Genomic DNA, 8,546 nt, shown 5'->3' on the forward strand with positions numbered 1-8,546 from the left:
GTTTTGAAACTGCAATGGACAATGGCGCTATGACCCTCCTCAGTTGCAATAACAATTATTCATTAGCCACGTTTATTAAAAGGGCTGTGTGGCCACAACTGGCTCAGTCCCTTGTACTAAATTTGAGTTCTTAGAACTCCCAGGAACACGTGAGGGCGGATGGGGATTGTTAATATGCAGGGGCAACATGCTCAGAGAACTACAATTTCTGGTGGTAAGTAATTTTTTTCTCCCCCTGTACTTATAAATCTAATGGGATGCTGAGGGTAAGTTCCTACTTTTCTGCACTGGGCCTTACAAGACCCTGAAGTTGGTACAGCCACCTATTGACTTAGTTGGATTTGTCATAAAAGGGTGATTATTTTTCTATACATTTAATATTTTCATGGCTTGTAATAGCAATAATGACCTCCAAACTGGGCCTTTCTTGTCTAGTTAGGGGCACAAGGGTGAATTTCTGGCCACACTGAATTCACCTTTGGAGTTTAGCACCTCCAGTTGCTCGTATAAATACAAAGAAATGTCTAGCCGTTTTATGGCATTTAACTAGCAAACATATATAAATGTTAATTCTTCTTCCCCCTTCCTCCAAATTTTATGTAATACACTTTGCATAACTCTTAGTATTCTTGCTCCCTTCTGTATAAATTAGATCAAAACTAACCCTTCTAACTGCTGCACCTGGAAAAAACCTCTCCTCACTTGTTCCTCTTTTCCCTTTCTTTCTCTCTGTCCTGTCCCTCACTCCCTGCTGCCAAACAATTAAAATAACAAAGCAAACCTTTACCGGCCCTTTTCACCAGTGAAAGGGACATTGCCAGTTGTGTTCAAGTTACTTCTTAACATATGTGCAACGTGCCTCAGGTGGCACATGACCAGGATTCATCACCGAATTTGGTCCACTTGTTGGATCATTAGCTTCCCTGGCCCAGGGATGTAGAAGTTAGTTATTTATTAAAAACCCAAATGCTTTAGTTTTTACATTTAGAAAAAATCTGTTTCATCATTTACCATAGCATTAGTGTTTTTATAGAACAAGTTCTTTTGCTGCTGGATACAGCTGCTCTCCCATAGTAATCTTGTGTTCTGCATTTTTCTGTGGGTCTCTTAGTCCTCCTTTCTGTCCCTCTCCTCTTTTTTTGTACTTTCTTCCTGTTGATCTTTTTCTCCTTCATTCTGTTTTCTCTTCCATTTATATTTTTTAGTCTTTATTTTCTCCATACATGCTTTTTTTATATTTCTAAAATGTGCTCATTTATGCATCTTAGGGTCCATGTATATTATTTACTTACCCTGTGCATCTCTTGTGTTTTTCCATGTCCCCTTCCCTTCCTTATGTTGCCCCTCTTAACCTCCTCATATTTGTCTTTATTGTGTATTGACTCCCACATTCTCCTACCTCCGCCCAGCCTAGCAATCCTATCTAGCTCCATTACCTGTCTACTTTTTAATCCTTACAAATGAGCTTTGCTCTTTTCACTGAGCCCCTGGGGCCCCACCCTGAGCCTTCAGATTCCAGCTGCAGTCCTAAATCCTTAGTTGTAACCTCTTTTGAAGTACTACAGCAGCTGGTGTTAAAGATTCTGGGGTGCATTTGGGATCTTTATAGCCTGGGTTCCACAAGCCTGAACAGAGAGGCCAGAGATAATTCTTGAGGATTAAAGGACACACAGAGGGGAATCAGAGGTGGATGCTGTGCTATATAGAAGTCAAAGGATATCTGGAGTCTGTGGGGATATATAGAAACAAATTGTTTAGCAGAGGTTATGTGGTGGGAGAAGCAGATGGTTATTGATTGCATTGTAGGTGTCTGCATGCAAGTGCATATCATTTACTGTCATTCAACATGACATGACTTCCATGCAGTTCAGGGTAAGTGATGGATCCCTGGGCCTTCTTTCTAAACCAAGGCCCCAATTCAGAAAAATACAAAAGTACATAAATATCTTCCACTGACATCAGTAGTAGTTTAGCATGTGCTTTCCTGAATAGCAGCATATCCTTAATCAGAGCTTGACGAAGGGAAAAAACATGCTCTATGCTGGTGCTGGGATCTGTCTGCTCAGAACTTGGCGCAGGATAGGGTCCTCTGTTGTTAACTGATTATTTTGATAATAGCTCTGTAGCTTGATCGCTAAAGAGGTCTGCTCATTGTTTTATTTAAATCAGCCTCTCATGATGTCAGAGAAATCAGTAAACTTACATGTCTATCTGTTTTATATTCAAAAAGCCAGTGTTTCTTTTAAAAATACGTGAGTAATTTAAAATTTACAGCTTTTTTTGTTTTGTAATAAAGTTTTGTTGGGGCCAATTCTGCCTTTTTCACGAACATACTGTTAATACCTTGTTTCTCATGATCATCTGATCTTCAAGTGCTTGGACATGTCCATTCCATGTTAAGTGTGCATGCGCCATGTACACAGTCACTGAACATTTTTCCCCTCAGTGGAAATGCCGTTTCAGCTCTAGCGCCCTCTGGTGCCACATGCCCATGCGCCGATATAAGTGGTCTGGCTGAACCTGTACCCTATTAGTTCCTCCTTACTGCCTGTGATGGTCGCTGGAACTGCTCCTCCTGCTTTGGCAAACTCTTCTCAGTGGTCTTAGTTTACTATTTTCCCTTTGTTTCTTTCATCCCAGTTCTTTATTTCTTGTTTAGACTGTTGTCAATTTGTTATACATAGTTAGTTGGCATTTTTCACTGTGGTTAGTGGAGTTTTTGTCCGGTGCTGGGGCATGCCTCGGTGTCTGGGTTTCAATCTTTGTGCCTCTTGTGGCAAGCCTATGCCTGTGAGCAACCCGCACTCCATTTATCTGAAGTGCCTGGGAGAGACTTATATCAGAGATTGCTGCCAGGTATACCGGGACTTCAAGTCCCGTACTAAGAAGGACCTGGAGGCAAGGTTGAAATCTCTCCTGATGGTGCCGAGCCAGTTGGACTTGGCACTGAGTACCTCGGCATTGGTGTGGAGTGTTCCTCCTGCTGTGAGAGTCTCTCAGCACCGTTCCCCTTCACCGGTGCCAAGGAAAAGAAACTTAAGAAACAGCTGGCTGAGAGGGGACATTCCCAACTCTAAAGAAAGCCAAGCACGGGGAGCACAGTGGCGTGCGACCTGAGTCTGGCTACTCCTCTGCCCCTGGTCCGAGGGCAGTACCATTGACTCCAACCTGTACATGCTCCATTGAGTCCGGTCCTGGACCAGCCATTGGCACCAGAGGGACAATGCTGCACCAGTTGGATCGCGGTACCATCTATCTCTAAGGCATTTGTTGTGGCTAGGGAGTTGCTGGCCCTTTTAGTACCACTGTCACCAGCAGTACAAGAGTCTGCGTCGTCCATGCCAGTGACCAGAAGGGAGAATGTTGCCCCAAGCTCCTGTTCAGTACCGACCCCTCAGTACTGTCTAGAGGGAAGCTGGCCCTGCTGGCCTTGATGCAGGTCTTCCCACCTCGGCACTGTTCCCCAGCAGTGACGGGTACTGCTCCTTCATGGTCCCCAGAGGAAGGCTCATTGTTGGACTTGGAACTGAAGTTATATCCCCAACCGAGAAACCATTGCCAGTACCCTCCCACCCTGGTCAGCCCTATTTGGTTTTGGATCCAGGTGCAGGGTAGCCCTGAATGCTTGGCACAGTGGGCATTGGCCTGTGCAGATGCAGTGGCCATTTTGGAACCCATAAGGTTTTTCCCCAATGCAAGGGCCCCCTTCCAGGTGCTCATATTCAGTGGCCTCAGAGAGGAGAGCACCTCCATCCCTTTGACGATCACCTGTCCTGGACTCTGGTACTGAGCCCAGTACAGACCCTCAGGACCTAGACCTGCAGGAATCCAGTCAGTGCAGAAGGGGAAGAGGAGGACCCCTTGCTGATGCAGGCATCTTTCTCCTCCCTGAATGAGGTAGTGTCAGGGGCAGGCACATCACCTCCCTACAATGACTTCAGAGCTCATCAGGAGCTGTTGAAAAGAGTGGCCTCGAACCTCAGGCTGGAAGTGGAGGTAGTCAGAGTCCTCCCACAACCTGGCTGATATTTTGACCACAGTGGCCCTGTCAAAGGTGGCTCTCCATCTCAAGTAGGCCATCGTGGGACTGGTTAAAGCCCTGTGGGTACTTTGTTCCCGCTCAAGGATGGTAGTACAAGTACTTATACCCACCTCCGGGGTCCCTGGTGGTCTCGTGGCCAATGAGGGACAGGCAAGGGCATCAAGGAGTGAAAGACACTGAGACTAGACCTTTTTGATAGAAAGGTTTATTCTACAGGGGGTCTACAGCTCCACATCTCCAAGCAGCAGGCATTGATGAGGAGGTATGACTTCAATGTGTGGGAATGGATGTTGAAATTCAAGGACTTACTTTCTCAGGAGTCCAGGCAGGAGTTCTCCACTCTGGTGGACGAAGGGAAGTCTGCAGCCAGGGCTTCCCTTCAGGCCGCCCTGGATGCTGAAGACGCAGTGGCCAGATCCATGGCTTCTGGTCATACACTGGTGCTCTTAGCTCCAGTCCTTGGGACTGCCAACGGAAGTCCAGCAGTCCATCCAGGACATTCCATTTGAAGGCGCTTCACCCTTCTCCAGAGCAAGCGGATGCAAAGCTCCATGGCCTGAAAGACTTCAGAGCCACCCTCAAGTCTCTGGGTCTCTATGCCCTGGCACCTTTGAGGAAGCACTTCAGGCCTCAGCACTCCACCCATTTCTCAGCTCCACCGCCCCCTCAGGACCTGCTAAAGAAACTAAGCAGAGGGTTTAGACACAGCCAACTGCCCTCGTCTGCCTCAACATCCCAACCTGGCCCACTCAGATACCCGGGGGCAGCCAAACAGAACTTCTGATGGGATGCCCTTGGGCATTTTACCAGTTCCCATGCCACCTGATCCTGTCCCCCCTTTTGTTTTTGGACCGCCTATCCCACTTCAGCTCGGCATGGTCTCTTATCACCATGGACCACTGGGTGCTGAACACTGTGGAAAGGGGTTATATGCTTCAGTTTATTTACACACACACACACACACACACACACACACTCTCTCTCTCTCTCTCTCTCTCTCTCTCTCTCTCTCTCTCTTCAAGGACCCTTCTCATGAGTAATTTCTGGTCCAGGAGGTGCAAGCCCTCCTCCAAGTGGGAGCCATGGGGGGGGGGTTCCTGAGACTTAGGAGGGAAGGGGTTTTACTTCCAATATTTCCTAATTCCAAAGGCCAAGGGAAGGTGGGGTCTGCCCATTTTAGACCGGCGCTGTCTCAACAGCTACCTCAAAAAGCTGAAGTTCCACATGGGCTCCCTGGCCTCCATCATCCCCTCCCTGGACCTGGGGGACTGGTATGCCACCCTCACTTGAGAGACACTTATTTCCATGTCTCAATTTTCCAAGGCCACAGGAGGTTCCTCAGGTTCATTGTAAGCCAGACTCACCACCAATTCATGGTTCTCCCATTTGGCCTTTCGGCGGCCCGAAAGGTTCTCACGAAATGCACGGTGGGAGTGGCAGCCTTCCTCAGAAGAAGAGGGGTACAAGTCTAGCCATACCTTGATGATTGGCAGGTCAAGGACTGGTCCCAGGCCCAAGTGGACACCAGTATCCACCTCATACAGTTGACCTTTCAGACGCTGGGCCTGCTTACAAATGAGCAGAAGTCTACCTGCATTCCCATGTAGAGAATAGAGTTTGTCGGAGCGGTGCTTGTTTCTTCCCAGGCCAGAGCTTTCCTCCCAGAAGTCAGTTTCCAGACAATGCGGTCATTGATAGTGCAAGTCAAGGCCCATCCAATCATGACAGCTCATTTCTGCCTCAGACTGTAAGGCCACATGACCATGTGCAGTTACGTACTGCAGCATGTGAGGCTACACCTCAGACCACTTCAGGCTTGGCTGGCCTCGGTGTACTCACTTGAGCTATTATCACCTGGACTTGGTGCTTGTGGTTCCTGCCCTGGTCTTTGCCTTCCTTGACTTATGGCGGAGCCCTCTGTTTGGTCTGCTCAGGCCTCCCCTTCACCAGGCCACAGCCTTTGTCCCTAGTTTCAGATGAGTCAGATCTAGGATGGAGGGTTCACCTTGGGCACCTCAGGATGCAAGGCCTGTGGTTTCCCAGAGGAGCTCTCCCTACATATAAATGTCAGGGAGCTAAGAGCGGTCTGCCTGGCCTGTCAGGTGTGTTTACCCCATATTGTCAACAAGAACGTGCTAGTGCTCATGGACAATATGGCAGCCATGTTTTACTTCAACAGGCAGGGAGGGGCTTGCTCTTTCCCCCTGTGCCAAGAAACTATCCACCTGTGGGAATTCTGCATAACCCAATTGATCCATCTTGAGCCTCTCACCTTCCAGAAGCCCAGAACAAGCTGGCAAATCACCTCAGCAGGTATTTCTCCAGTCAGCACTAGTGGTCCCTTTGCTCCGATGTAACACGGGTAGTTTTCCAACGGTGGGGGACTTCCAGGTAGATCTGTTTGTGACCAGGCAGACCAGGAAATGTCACCAATTATGCCCTCTGCAAGGCCACAGTCCGGGCTCACTCACAGATGCTTTCCTGCTCCCTTGGACAAGGCACCTGTTCTATGCCTTCCCCTGCCATTCCTCTCGTGCAAAAGGTCCTGCTGAAGATCAAGCGGGAGAGAGCAGGAGTCATTCCCATAGCCCCAGCCTGACCCTGCCAGCACTGGTTTGCTATGCTGCTAGGCCTTTCGGTAGCAACTCTGATGCCACTCCCTCTCATCCCAACCTGATATCACAGGACCATAGTCAAATGCTCCACCCCAATCTCATCTGACAGCTTGGAAACTCCATGGTTAAATCCTGAGGAGTTGACTTGTTTGGAGCAAGTTCACCAGGTTCTGCTAGGTTGTAGGAAGCCCTCTACCAGAGCTACATACCTTGCCAAGAGTAAGCGTTTTTCCATTTGGTCTTCCCAGCAAAGCCTATCACCCATCTGGTCATCTCTACAGACCGTTCCGGAGTATTTGCTACATCTGAAACAGCAAGGTCTGGCAATTTCAGTAGTTAAAGTCCACCTGGCAGTGATTTTGGCATTCCCAATGGATAACTGATCAGTTTTCTTGCATGAGATGACCATTTGTTTTCTTAAGGGCCTAGAAAGATTATACCCACATATTTGGGAGCCCATTCCCTCATGGGACTTAAACCTGGTCTTGTCAAAACTCACAGGCCCCCCCATTTGAGCCACTGGCAACATGCTTCTTGTCATACCTTTCCTGGAAGGTGGCCTTTCTAGTGGCTATCACTTCAGCCAGAGGGGTCTCAGAGATCAGGGCACTTACGTCAGAATCCCCATACACGGCCTTCTTTAAGGACAAGGTACAGCTTCACCCCGCATTGCTCCCAAAAGTGGTTTAGCAATTTCACAGTAATCAGTCTATTTTCCTGCCAGTTTCCTTCCCAAAACCACACACAAGCCGGGAGGAGCAATGTTTCCACACACTGGACGTTAGAAGCATCCTAGCTTTCTATATTGAGAGGACAAGACCGTTCCGTAGATCAAGCAGCTCTTTGTGGCAGTAGCAGAGAGATTGAAGGGCCTTCCTAATTCAGCTCAGAGGATTTCATCCTGGATCACATAGTGCATCCACACGTGCTATAAACGGGCAGGGGTCCCGTCACCGGCTATAGTGATAGACCATTTTAAGAGGGTGAAAGCTTCCTCAGCGCATTCCTGGCCCAGATCCCAATCCAGTACATCTGCAGAGCAGTGTCTTGGTCATCAGTATGTACATTTTCATCCCACTACATCATCACACAGCAAGCTAAAGATAACTCCAGGTTTGGTCGAGCTGTGTTGCAGTCAGCATGTCCATGAACTCTGATTCAAGCTCCTGTGGTACTGCCTGGGAGACGCCTAATATGGAAGGGACATGTGCAAGCACTCGAAGAAGAAAAAAAGGTTACTAAACTTTTTGTAACTGTTGTTCTTCAAGATGTGTTGCATATGTCCATTCCACGACCCACCCTCCTACCCCTCTGTCAAAGTTGGCCGGCAAGAAGGAACTGAGATGGTGCGGAGTCGGCTGAACACCTTATACTGGCACATGAGCGCATGGCACCAGAGGGTGCTAAAGCTGACCCAATGGATACCGCTGAGGGAAAAAATTTCCAGCAACTGTGCACATGGCGTGCGCACACCTAATATGGAATGGACATGTGCAATGCATCTCAAAGAACAGTTACAGAAAGGTTAATAACCATTTTTTATGAGTTCCAGCATGCTTGATGGTTTCATAATCTTCTTTCTAAATATACTGTTCTTTGACAGTCAGAAAAAGTTATAAAAACATGAGCTTTTAAACTGAAATATCTTAATGTATGTTAATAATGTTTAAGGAAATCACAAGGACTTTAAAAGAATTAATTTTAGTGAATGTTCTTTTTTGAAGGTGCTTTTGGAAATCCCACTCAGTGCCTAAATACTTCTAAAAAAAATCTATCCCTGAGGACCTTAATTAGTGATAATTGTAGGAAATGGAAATCTTTCTCTTGACTTCAATGGGTGTTGGGTCAAGCCCCCCAAAATTAATTTGGACTGTCTAAATGTGAACAAG

The sequence above is a fragment of the Natator depressus genome, chromosome 4 (assembly GCF_965152275.1).
Source record: "Natator depressus isolate rNatDep1 chromosome 4, rNatDep2.hap1, whole genome shotgun sequence".
Lineage (NCBI taxonomy): Eukaryota > Metazoa > Chordata > Testudines > Cheloniidae > Natator > Natator depressus.